Here is a 13,864-nt window from a genome sequence, read left to right on the forward strand (position 1 = left end):
AAATGCAGTAATTGTGGTTCAGGCATTCAAAGGGGAGCCAGGTGGCCATTATGGATATAGTGTCACACTTGTTACTCCATCACTGAGAACTTGAATTTTCTGAACTCAAGGACAGCAGTTCCCAAACACAATTATCTGTTAGCAGCTGACGGCTGCAACCTTATGGTCTCAAGGTCTTCCCTTTTAACTATGCAACCATTTTGGATACCCAACCAATCCTTACCTAACAAGCATCCTTACTTTTTGCTATTTCTAAACCTAAGTCCTGACAACTTAGGTTAGCTTTGTGGTTTTTGCCCATATAAGCCTCCCTCATTTTTGAGCCTGAATCTGTGTCTCTTGGGCTATCATTCTCAGTTAGGCTGGAATAAAACTCTTCTATTCCCATTATAGATTGTTTATTGATTATCTCAGTTGGCAGTATTGACACAAATTTCCCACATTTTCAAATTTCACTTGCAAGCGAAATTTTATCATTGGTAACAAATACTGTCAGTTGTTTTGCTTGAAGTGTTAGGCTCATGTTACTCATTTTGTAGAAATGTCCAAGACAGAGTAATGTTAACATTCCTATCAACTGCTCTTTTAAGGAAAAATGGCACTCCATGAAAAAATAGTTCAGCTGGCAACTCAGCCACTCAAGTGTTTTTCTTCAAGACCACAATCCTACTTGTGGTATTCAGCAAGAGTAGGCGTGTGCTTCCCGTTTCTTCCCACATAATGTTGGAAGACCTGTACTCAGGGTTGAAATTTATAAAATTAGTACTTTTTACTACTTCATCAAGGATATTCCCAATACAAAACAAGAACAAAGTGCCAAACTGGAGTGTGTGGCATCAGTGCAAAGACCAACAGGACAGATTTGTGCCACCCTCTTTTTTTTTTGGCCTTGCCAGGCAGCTTGTGGCATCTTAGTTTCCCCACCAGGAATCGAACCCAGGCCCTGGCAGTAAAAGTGTATAGGCCTAACCACTGGTTGGCTAGGGAATGTCTCTTGCCACCCTCTTGATTCTGCCTGAGATGTGAGCCGGGTTTTGTGAACCCAGAAAAAAATAACAAAGAACGTGTCATTTACAAAGAAGATTGTTTTTAACATCGGGACTCCTGAAAAGATCTCAGATTTCCAGAGGTCTGAGGGCCATACTTTGAGAATTGCTGGATTAAAAGAAAGAGACCATGTGAGAAAACAGGTCATATAGTGGGATTGATTTTAACATATGATAGCTTTCTTAAAATAAGTACTGCAGACTTCTAGTGCTGCGAGAGGCAGATTAGAAGAGGAGAAAGTTCGGTGGGATTTACCAGGTCGGGAGATTTTACGTGGACCTTGAAGGAATGGAACCCACTCCAGTATTCTTGCCTGGAAAAATCCCATGGACAGTAGAGCCTGGCGGGCTACAGTCCATGGGGTCCCAAAGAGTCGGATACTTCTTAAGCCGAATGGTACAGAGATTTAAGAAAGGGTGTTGGATGGGAAAGGCTCAAAACGCACAGAGAAGACAAGACTGACTTCTGAGATCTTTGGATACCAAAGGCTGATAAAAGAATAAAGCCAGGCTTTTGTTCCCTGGGGCGCTGTGCGTACTAGGGAGGAGATGGGTACTGTCTGAACTTTTGTCAACATCACCCTGAGCAACTGTAGGCGAAGGACACCCTTGGATTGACAGGTGCAGGGAGGCGGGGAGTTGGGGTCACAGGCTGTGAAGGGACCGCCTCTAGTGAAAATACATATTTATGTCTCAGAATGTCTACAGATAAAAACCCACTAGAAAAGGAGTATGTCCGAGGAAACTAATTTTGCTAATACCTATCAATCCTTTGAAAAGCCCATAGAAGTCGGTGGCAAGGAATGGTGGTGTATCAGAATGTTCACGTAGTTCTAAAAGAACTTTAGGGGAAAATCCTGTGTTGAAACAACTTTCCTAACACGTTGTTATCAGCGGCCCCCAGACTTAGGGGTCCTCAGTCGCTAGCTCAGCGAACCGCGAGCGCTCGTGGGCAGCTGGGGCCGCTCGCAGTGGCTTGGAGCAAGGTTCCCTCGGCCTTCCGCGACCGCACAAGAGTGGCCCTCGGCCCTCGCCGTAGTCGGACTCTACCAACGCCGGCGCAGGGGGGGGTGTGTTGGTGGTCGCGGAAGAGGAACCCCGAGGGTGTGCCGGGAAAGCAGGGCTTCGGAGGACGGTTGTTTCGCGGCTCGCGTGGCTCGCCCGCCCTTCTCCCCTGCACGCTCCCCACCGCGCCGTTCCATCCGGGAGCTCTCCCGTGTTCCCGCGACGGCAGGTGAGCGCCCCGGCCCCCGGCCCCGGGCCGGCCCCCCCCGTTCATCGGCGGTGGTGGCGGCCGGCGGGGAGGCGCCTGCGCGCAGTAATGGCAGCGCGGTGAGCAGGGACGGAGCTGACAGCCGCCGCCGCCCACCCTCCTCGCCGGGCACCGTCCTGCGCGCCCTCGGACTGTCTCCCTCCCCTGCTCCCTGCCCCGCGTCCCGCCTCTGCATCAGGTAACCCGCTGAAGGCCCGGAGCCAGCTGCGGGCTCCGGGAAACTTCCTCTCCCGGTTAGTGGGTGGCGGGGCTGGGGCGGGGAGAGGAGTTGGGGGCGCGGAGGGGGAGGGGAGGCATGGGGGGATGCCGGAGACCGGGTGTCCTGAGGGTGACCCCGGCTCCAGGAGCGCCGGCCCCGGAGCCTGGCCGCCCCCGGACTGTATCCCGGGCCTCCAGCCGGCCTTGGCCGCCCCTCCCTCGGCCCCATTTTGCTCCCAGGGAGGGAAGGTGCGAGTGCGTGTTCTCTTTTATTTACGCGCTCACGCGGTTACACAGTTCTCTGTGTTTGCGGTGTGAGGGCGGCGGGGCGGGGGGCATCAATCTCTTACATCCTTAGCACGAGTGTCTTCACTTTTGTTTCCGCAGACAGCGAAGATTGATAGCTCTGGGGAGGAGTGCCCTGCGTGCATGCTAGACCTGTCTCAACCCTTGGGGTCTGGTGAAATAAGATCCTTAGACTCTTAAGAGCACTTAGTTACACACCAGGGAGTCTAGACCATTCCCTACCACCCTGCAAATACGTGCATGTACAGAAAACATTTGTGAGTTGCAGACTGTTTTGTCGTTACATCCTCTGCTTTCCCCAGGGAGTACTAATACCTAGTTGTAAGGGAGAACCGTGGAAGTTTACATTTTGATAATAAGATTAAAGATTATTAACATTCACGTCAGACTTTGGCTTCACAGTGTAAGCATCTTTGAACTAGACCAGTCCCAGATCTATACATAGTAAGATAGGGGAAATAATCACTTAGTTCTGACTTACCACCGACTGCATAATAGGCATTTAAGAACACTCAAAAGACTGCTCCCTCCTCTTTACTACTTCACGATTCTCTCCAAGACAGACAGTCGAACAGATTGTTTATATTTTGCCTCTTTTGCCCAAATACGGTATTGGAAGACCCTTCCGAAAGAGTCAGAGATGCAGTAGCAGATGTACACGGTGTTCTCAGTTATTCTTCCCTACCCCAGATACTGTTTATAAGTTGGAAGGACATCTGTACATAGTATGTGAACAATACCCTTTCTATGTGTGAATGCTCACATGCATCTGAAATACTTTTACTTCACTGTCCACCCTCTGGTGATTTTTAAGTGTTTTCTGTGGGAAGATAGTTTATTCATGTTTTTTCATTTTCACCAGTATGTCACTAAATGGAATGTTGTAGGCCTTCTTCAAAGTCCGTTTTGCCTTGTCTGTCAGTTCACTATTCATTAAGCACCTGGTTTGTATGACAAGCATTACCTGAGGCCTTAGGGATACAGCCATAAACAGGACATGTGAAATTTCTGCTTTCCTGGAGCTTCAGTTCTGGGAGGTAAGGGAAAGTCAGAAAGTGAGAAATAGAGAAAGTTTCAGCCAATCGTAAGTGCTATAAAAGAGGTAAAACAGGGAGCCGTGGTAGTGACTAGGAGAGACTGCCTCAGATGCTGCGGTCAGGAAAGACCTGTCTGAGGAGACTTTTGACCTGATACCTGAAAAGTGGGAAGGATATGGCCTCTGGAAGTCTGAGGGAACAGAAAATGGATATGCCCAAAGGTAGTTTCAAGCTTAGATTCAGCAAACTGAAAGCAACTCACTGAAGTTGGGCTTAGACCCTCGTGAGAAAGAAGAGGTTAGGTGGTAGCCACAAGTCAGGTCATGTGAGGTCTGTTATCCAGAGAAGTTTGTTTGGCTTTTATTCTTAAGGAACATTGGAAAGCTGTTTCCTTTTTGCGAAGCTGGGAGTGATATGGTCTGGTTTACAATCTGACTGTGAAGGAGATTGGATAAGAGGGAAGAAGCAGGGCTACCGGTGAGAAGGCTGGGGCAGATCTGAGTAGTGATCAGAGTCCAGGAAAAAAGATGCTGAGATATATTGTGGAGTTGAAAGTAGTGATCTGGCCTGGTTGGGATGGGAACGCAGTTGGCTGGGATGGGGGTGACTCCCAGGTTTGAGGCTTCACCTGGAACGTGGTGATGCCGTGAATTGAGATGGGGAAGTGAGGGAAGCAGGTTGTTGTATGCGTGTAGGGTTGGATGGGACATTTGAAGTAGGACCTATTCAGTATTCATGTAGAGATGAGAAGCAGGCAGTTGGATATACAAGCTTGGAATTCAGTGGAGAGATTAGGGAGGCATTCATTCATTCAACAAGTACTTTTTAAGCACCAGCTATGGACTAGGCAATGGGGATACATCATAGTGAAAAAACAGACAAAAATCTATGCCTTCACAGGATTTAACTTCTAGTCAGAGAAAGATATGGGGAGTCATCTGATTTTATCTGTTGGTTATTATAATTTGTTAATTTTTTAAAGAATTTAAAAAACTCCTCTGTTTTGCTTCTTGTTATAACTGTCTTTAGATACAAACTATATTCCCATGATTCAGAATTTGAAATGTTTGATGGAGTATAGAATGAGAGTCTCTATTTCTTGTCCCAACATATTTGAGGCCAAATATTTTGGCGGTCTCTCAACACATCTTTCCAAAGATATACTTTGTGCGCATGTAGACAAATGTGTGTAGGTTTCTTCTCCCCACTTGGCAAAAATGGTAGCATACTTGCTTTGATTTGACACCTTGTATTTTTTAGAGTATTAAATAGTATTTAAAAGGTTATGAAACAGTATGAGACTGTCTGAAATAAGAATGTATGAAAGAAGAGGAGACAGTCCCGGGGCACCGCAGCATTTTTTGATTTGGTCCCTATCCTCTGTGAGTTTAGGACCTGCACATATGGAGTTGAGTTGAAAGAGCTGTTTTGGTGAGGCTTTTTTTTTGTTTTAACACAAGTTTGTACTGTTTCTTGTGTTTTACCTTTCTTATCTGCCTGTTTTCTTTATGTGCTAGAAAAATGTTTGATTATGATCAAAAGCAGCATTTCTGTGAATGTACTGTCAGTTAAATTTAAGTAAGTTGATAAAAAGACCAGCATTGAATCTTAATGTTTTGAGGGAGTTTAGCTAATGTTAAATCTTGGAAAAACAAGCATAAATTTGGAATGTTTTCATGAGACAAAAGTTATTGCTACTTGAGATGTATGACTGAATTCTCTCTCAGTAATCAGTTAATAATCCGACTATCTGTTCAGAGTCGTCTGGCCCTTGGCCTGGGCTTGAATCTTAACAGTCAAGTTTCTGTTGTGTTGCAGATGTTAGCATAATTCTTATGTTACGATCTTTAGGAATTCAGAACGTCCCCAATTTACGATGATTTGCCTTAACAATTTTTCAGCTTTATGGTGGTACAAAAGCAATATGCATTCAGTAGAACCCTATTTTGAATTTTGATCTTTTCTTGGTCTAGCAGTATGGAGTATGACAGTCTTGTGATGCTGGGCAGTGGCAGCAAGCCTCAGCTCCCAGAGAGCCAAGCGGTCATGAGAGGGAACAACCAGTACACTTAACAATCATCCTGCGCATGAACAACCATTTTGTTTTTCATCAATGTAGTAGTCACAAAATTACATGAGATAGTCAACATGTTATTTCTAAGTAGGCTTTCTGTTAGATGATTTGCCCAACCGTGGGCTCTTGTAAGCGTCCTGAGTACTTTTAAGGTAGGCTAGGCTAAGCTATGATGTTCGGTAGGTGAGGTGTATTAAATGCATCTCAACTTGACGATATTTGTAACTTTTGATGGATTTGGGGAAACGTAACCCGATCTTACGGAGAAGGCAGTGGCAACCAACTCCAGTACTCTTGCCTGGAAAATCCCATGAGCAGAGGAGCCTGGTGGGCTGCAGTCCATGGGGTTGCGAAGAGTCGGGACACGATTGAGCGACTTCACTTTCACTTTTCACTTTCATGCATTGGAGAGGGAAATGGCAGCCCACTCCAGTGTTCTTGCCTGGAGAATCCCAGGCACGGCGGAGCCTGGTGGGCTGCTGTCCATGGGGTCGCACAGAGTCGGACACGACTGAAGCGACTTAGCAGCAGCAGCAACCTGATCTTAAGTTGAAGATCTATATAAGATTCAGACTATGTTACCACTTTGTATTTGGGAAGGCCTGTTGGAGATACTGGAACAGTGAAGTTTCTTTAAGTCTTAAAAGTTTTGAGACAATGACTAGAGTTAAGGTCATGATATTAGCATCTGCTACAACTTTTGGGGTGCAGTTAATGTTAGTTCCCCCTGTTGATTGACCCATAGGAGGGGGGATGGAATATTTTCTGTAAGTTGCTTTAAGCTTTGTATTTTTGAAGAATTAAAAAACTCAGACTCGTTGTGTTCCCTGATTAATTTAATACTATTTTTTATATTGGTTGACATTTTGATTTTCACTCAGCTGTCTTTAGCCAGACATTTTCTATGTAAATTGATCTACCTCTTTTTTTTTCTTGTTTGAGATTGTTCTGGATTTATCAACTGTTTTGTTCAGTTTGATTTTATTTATGTTATTGTTACCTCCCTTTTTTCTTTTTCATCTGAGATAAGTAAGCATTTAGTTTCTAGGTTGGAGAAATATCTTAAAAATACTTAGTTTTTCTTTTTTGAAGCATTAGTAATTATTAATACTATGAAATGTGTGTATTTAGTGTATTAAGCTTACTTAAACTCTGTAAATGTAGATATTAATGTTCTATTTGAATATTTTAGTTATCCAGAGAATTTTCACTTGTATACTTTAACAGTGTAAATGTTACTGTTGTTATTTAATCATTGAATTATAGCCTGACTGATGAAAAATTCTGACACACATACAGTCAGGTTAGTAGTTTATCATCTTTGTTTCTCTTATCAGCTGTAAGCTTCTTGAAAGCAACATCTTTAATACCTGGTAGAGGTTTGAGTATTGTGAATACTTAATAAATATCTATTAACTCAATGACTTAAGTCTTGTTCTAATGTTGGTTGCTTTTCAGATAATGAAATGTCAGATTTACCGTGTGTAAATATTTCTTGAATTTCTCAGTTTTGCTTTACTTCAGTTGATGGAAAGTACAGGATACTTACATTTTAAAAAAATTTTGTTTTTGTTTCTTTTTTGTTGATTTGACTGTACCACGTAGCAAGTGGGATTTTAGTTCTCCAACCAGGGATCAAATGCATGGCCCCTGCAGCGGAAGCGCTGAGTCTCAGGCAAGCACTGGACTGCCAGGGAAGTCCCCTAAATTTAAATGTTGAAATAATTTTAGACTCTCCAGAGAAGTTGCACAAATGGTACAGAAAGCTCAGGTACACCTTTCCCCCAGATTTCCCTGATGCTAACAGCTTACATAGCCGGGGCACAATGATCAAAACGAGGAAAATTAACATCGGTACCATGCCGTTAGTTAAACTACAGGCCTTTATGTGAATCCCACCAGTTTTTCCTGTAATGTACTTTACCTTTCCAAGATTCAGTTCAGTATCGGACACAGCATTTAGCATCTGCTCCCTGGTCTCTTCTAATCTGTGATTATCTTTTCTCATCTTCCATCATCTTCGTGCTTGCAATGAATGGTCAGCTTATTTTGTAGAATGACTCAATTTGGGTGTCTGATGGTTTCTCTTAGTTAGATTTTTGGCAGGCATACTAAAGAAGTGATGCTGAGTCTACAGCATATCATATTGCAGGATACAGGATGTCAGTATGTTGTATTAGAGGTCATGTCTGTTAAATTTCTCTGCTTGAAAAAGTTACTATTTTTTTCTTTATAATTACTGGATATCTTGGGGGAGATTCTTTGAAACTATGTAGAAATCCTGTTCTCAAATTTTTGTCCTTTCATTGCAGCGTTCTTTGGTAGGTCTTGCTTGTAACAGTAATTACAGCAGTGTTCATCTGATGGCAATTTTATATTTTTCTCATTTCCTTCTACACTTATTAATTGGAATTCTTCTATAAGGGAGAACTGTCCCTTCTCCATATTTGTGTCCATGTTGAGTCAGAGATATTTGTTTTACTCTGTGGTTTATAATTTAATTTTATCTTTATTTAATCACTCAGATTGTTCTGCTATGGCTTTCAAGTTGACTCTTTGTCTTTTTAACATCCTCCAACCTCTTTAGGAAAGCACTTTCTGTTTTCTGACATCTTAACATGTCCAGACTCATTATATTGTCCCTGCTGCAGCCCTGGAACCAGTCACTTCTCCAGTGAGCTCTGGTTCTTTCTCTTGGAGAATGGTTTTTAGAAACCAAGATCTAGATGCTATGTGTGCTGATTGCCACTGGGTGTCTTTGCTCCTAGGCCCTCTCAGTGATCAGAGCTAGAAATATATGTATGAATACTAATCCATGCATACACAACATCTGTTTATTTCTATATCTTTTCATCTCTGTGTATGTGTTAAAAACCATACTAATAACTCTCATTCCAGTCAAACACTATAGCGTTTACACTAGCTGTCCCCTTTTATTTATAATTGCTGTTTTCTCATAGAAATAGAGCATACTTTTCCAATAGTCATAATAATGGTTTGAAGTTACCAAAGTGAGTCCAAGGTTTTTAGATATATGTGACTTAATTTAGCTCTCAGGATAGGATAACACATATTGCAAGTCATTGAGTTGTTAAAAAGGGTAACTAGAGTAAATTCGAGGAATCCTTTTTAATATTTGGATAGAAGGTCAGGACTAGAAAGAAAATTCAGTCTTAATGTTTATTTGTGAAAAGACTTATTGGTCACAGCTTTGTCTAACCTGTGCGCCAGAGTGGGTGGGCTTGCCTACTCATGAGAAACTCAGATTAATTAAGTTCTCTAACTCATCCTTGAAACATATGTAAGAATTTTTTTGAGGCTAGTTGGAGTCTTAAATTCCTGCCTGGCTTATTAAAATTGGAAAAAAGTGAGAAAGTAAGTGAAAAAGACAAAACACTTCATTCAGATAGGAGCCATGGAAAGAAATACTGTCTGTAGACATGTGGGAGAGTCTCAAGTCATTGAGGAGAAAGGTCTTTAATTCTGGTTAAGTTGACTTTAGTTTGGAAGCAGACTCTTCCGTAACTTCTTTGTTGTATTATAAATATATTCCGTACTTCCTACTGTCCCCTGTTGCTAAGGGTTTCTTCCTGCACTGTACATTTTGCCAATTGGAGTTACAGACCACTGTGTTTCTCTCGACTGTTTTTTTTCACCCGTGTCCTCCTTTTTAAAAAAACACATTACTAGAAATTCTTTTTATTTATTTTTAATTAAATAACATTTTTATTTATTTATTTGGCTGCACCAGATCTTAGTTGCGGCATGTGTAATCTCTAGTTGTTGCCTGTGAACTGTTAGTTGCAGCATATGGGATCTAGTTCCCTGGCCAGGAATCGAGCCTGGACCCCCTGCATTGGGAGCATGGACTCTTAGCCACTGGACCACCAGGGAGGTCCCCTAGAAATTCTTAAGTAAGCAAGTCACATGTTGGAAATGACATTTGTTGTGTGGAGCTGTGTGTGTCAGGCCTTATTGCAACAGTAAGCATTATACCCTGAGCCTGCAGCTAACAAAGATATCTCTTGGCTATAGCTCATGGGTCACACATTCAGTGCAGTAAGATGAAAGTGTTTAGATGCATACTTGGAGCTTATTTTCATATGAAATCATGATAACTTTTGGTCAGTGTATACCAGAGACAGTCTTAGAAATGGAAAATATTGCAGAATTAATAACGCTCTTTGATTAGGTATTAAATATTTTCCTTATTTTGTGTATTTAGACTATAACCTGCTCAGTAAGCCCCCTGGATATCATTTTAAAAACTTAATAGGGTATATTGACTTACCTGAACTTTATTTAGGCCCCAGTATTCTTTTGGTAATTTTTGGAATGCCAGAGTTTTATTGCTGGGAATGATCAGTACTGAAATAAAAAGTTAAATTTGATAGGTTTTTTGTTTTACTTATTTTTAACTTTTTTTTTTTTTTACTAAAAAAAGAGGACATTAAGTGTTTAGCCATTTACATTGTTGATAATTAAACTTTTGGAAGGCAGCTGAAATGTTTATCAGTAATTAAGCTGCAGTCATACTGATTAGTATGTTGAACATGGTTATACATTTTGCTAAAATAGTTTGTGCTTCAAATAAAATATTTAATTATGTACCAGCATCAGTTCTGGACTTAAAATGAAATGTTTTGAGATGCTGTTACTGCTTTACCTGCTGAAGTGTAATTATCCAGGTCACTTCTTTGTATGAAAAATGTCTAAGTGAAAAACAGTATCACTTCAAATTAAAATCCCCCTGATATTGGCAAAATTATATCTTTTGTATTTCTGCTATTGCTGACAACTTTGTTTTCTTTAAAATATCTTTGGGGTGGGAATTTTGTCAGGCTGTGTTAACACATCGTAGCACATTGTCAGGCTGTGTTAACACTTTGGGACAGTACCATGTTGTTTCAGAGCTCTTTCAACATCTGTACTTCAAAGTTAAGATTCTTGGGAGAAAGGAAAGGTTAGTGCGTTTGTGCATAATCAGTTGCTCAGTTATGTCCAACTCTTCTGTGAGTCCATGGACCCACCAGGCTTCTCTGTCCATGGGATTCTCCAGGCAAGATTACTGGAATAGGTTGCTATTTCCTCCTCCAGGGGATCTCTAGTGTTCTGGGGAGTGAGGTAGGTGTGTGGAGAGAAAAACTTAAAAGGAAAAGAAATTTTAGAACATTGCTATCAGAAATCTAGATAACTTATCAATTTGATTTTTGTCTTTAGCTTGGGTTATCTAGCTATTCTCGTAGAACTAGTAACTGATTATAAAATGTTTGTTGTCAGAATACTAGTCAATCTGTCCTGAGTCTCTGACAATCAGTGATTTGATGTATGTTTTTGTATGTTTGACTTTTTCAGCAACCATATAATACGTAGCCTAATGAGTATGTCTGCTTTCACGTGGCATAATGCTTTTGAGAATCATCTGTTGTTGTCCACATATCAGTGATTTGTCCCACTTTAATACTGAATAGTATACTGTTGTGTGAATTCACCATATTTTGTTTTCCATCCACTAGTTGATGGGGTATTTGGGTTTGTGCGTTTTGGTAGTTATTAATAAAGGTGCTCTAAAAATTTGTGTTTAGGTTGTCCTGTAAATGTATGTCTTCATTTCTCCTGTGTAAATACCCAGAAATGGAATTGCTGGATCCCATGGAAAGTATATGCTTAACTTTACTAGAAACTGCCTAAGTGGTTATTAGGCAGCTTGTCACTGTTTAGTATGTTAGCTGTGGGCTTGTCTTATATGACCTTTATTATGTTGAGGTACATCCCCTCTGTGCCCACTTTGTTGAGAGTTTTTGTCATAAATGAATGTTGAATTTTGTCAGGTGCTTTTTCTGCATCTATTGAGATCATCATGTGATTTTCATTCTTCATTTTATTAATGTCGTTGATTGATCTGTGGATGTTGAACCTTGTATCCCTGGAATATATCACAGTTGATCAAAATCTGCAAAAAAAAAAAAAAATTAGCAAGCCAAATTCAACAACACATTAAAAGGATGGATACACCATGATCAACTGTGTATGTATTTTTTTATGTTGATATCCATTTTGTTTATTTATTTATTTTAAACTTTTTATTTTGTATTGAGGTATAGCTGATAACAAATATAAAAGTTTCAGGTGAACATCGAAGGGACTCAGCCCTCCATATGTATCTAGATTTTCTTTTTTTGTGGTGTCCTTTGGTAATCATGGTAATGCTGGCCTTGTAACATGAGTTTGGAAGTATCCTTCCCTCTTTTTTTTCTTGGAGAGAACCCTCCTGGAGCCCTTTGCTCTGTGTCTATATAGATGGGTTGTTTTTAAAATCTGTCAAGCTTCTGTCCTGAAAAATTCCTGTTCCTCTCCTGTGTTAGATTCCTCTGTTTCTGGGATCCCAAGTCTTTCTTGGTTCATTAATTTCCTCCTGATAGAGGATATCTTCCAATAGATTCCTGAGTAAAATGATTTCATGTAAATTATTTGATACCACTCTGGATAGAGAATTCTAGGTGATTAGTCATTTTCCCCTGAGCATTTTGAAGGCGTTGCTTTATATTACCTTCCAGCATCCAGTGTTGCAATTGTAAATCTAGATATAATTTATAGTCTGTTGTGACTTTTTTCTTTTCTGAAAAATTATGAACTCCTTTCATTATCCTCAGTGGTTTAGTATGCCAGAAAGTGGTGCCTTGTTATTTTTAAAATCAAATATTCTGGGTACTCAGTATGCCCTTCTAAGTTGGAAAACTAATGTTCATTAGTTCTGCAGTATTTTTTCTTTGATAATTACCTCTCATTCTGATTTTCTAGGATGCATATTAATTGATTGTTAGATATTTTGGATTTATAATACTTTAAAAAAAAACTTTCTGATTCTGATTTCTTTTATGTGTTCCCCACTCTTCCTCATATTTATGGAACTGTTAATGATGATGATGGTAAAGATTTTTTTTAAACCCTTTTACTTTGATAAATTGCAAACATATAAAGAGAAAGATTAGTTTAATAATGCCTACTGTACTTGTCACTCATGCTCAACAGTTATCAATCAGTTCATAAAGAAGCCATTTAATTTTGAGGTAGGTCTCAGACAGCATTTATTACATTCATAAGTATTTTGGGATGTGTCTTTGACAGATAAGAACTCTCATTTTTAAAGCTCTCATTATTGTTATAAAAAATATTTTTAAGGTCATGAAGTCATAAGGTCTCAGTATTTTCAGATTTCCAGGGTTATCATAAATATAAATTAAAAAAAAAGAGTGTAAATCTAGATCCAAATAGGAACAATCATACTATGGTAGAGTAATATGCCTTTTCAGTCTATTTTAGTTTAATTTCTCATCCATAAATGTCTCTCACTCTCGTTTTCTTTTCTCTATCTTACGTGAGTGCATAATTTATTGGAGAAATCTGATTATCCAGTAGTTGCCTGTAGTCTGGATTTTGCTGACTTGCAGGTTGATGGTTAGTAATGTTTGTATGTATAATATATATCACACAAGAGGAATTCAGAAGGTATTTAATGAACAGTAAGGATAATGATAAATTGTAATTTTCTTATTAATAAGTATTTGTAGCAATTGTAACTTGTGTTAACAGTATCTTTAGAAGAAAACTTTGTTGCTGTCAATGTGAAAAGAACTTACTAATCCATTTAAAAAACTATTTTAACTCAAAAATACTGATATTAAACTAGGTACTTTAATTTTGGAGGACTCATCACATATATCAAACATAATAGAATGAATCCAAGTACAGCCAAGCAGTGAAATGCTATTTGCCTAGTCACTCGGTTGTGTCCAACTCTTTGCGACCCCATGGACTGTAGCCATGTCATAGACTGTAGCTCAGTCCATGGGATTCTCCAGGCAAGAATGCTAGAGTGGGTTGCCATGTCCTTCTCCAAAAAATGCTATTAGGATTAAAGAAATCCTTA

General features: G+C 40.0%; 1 protein-coding gene across 3 annotated transcripts in view; it reads left to right on the forward strand.

Annotated features, from left to right (window-relative positions):
- The first annotated feature begins 2,128 nt into the window (after positions 1-2,128).
- Positions 2,129-13,864, forward strand: part of CUL2 (cullin 2) — a 69,039-nt gene continuing 57,303 nt past the window's right edge. The window contains exon 1 of one of the 3 annotated variants that reach the window (XM_061126146.1): positions 2,129-2,280. The gene's annotated coding sequence lies outside the window, so the exon portion shown is untranslated. Of the gene's footprint in view, positions 2,281-2,348; positions 2,553-13,864 lie in introns of those variants that run through there. The other 2 variants (XM_061126145.1, XM_061126147.1) reach the window with 2 other exon arrangements.

The sequence above is a fragment of the Dama dama genome, chromosome 23 (assembly GCF_033118175.1).
Source record: "Dama dama isolate Ldn47 chromosome 23, ASM3311817v1, whole genome shotgun sequence".
NCBI classification, from domain to species: Eukaryota; Metazoa; Chordata; class Mammalia; order Artiodactyla; family Cervidae; genus Dama; species Dama dama.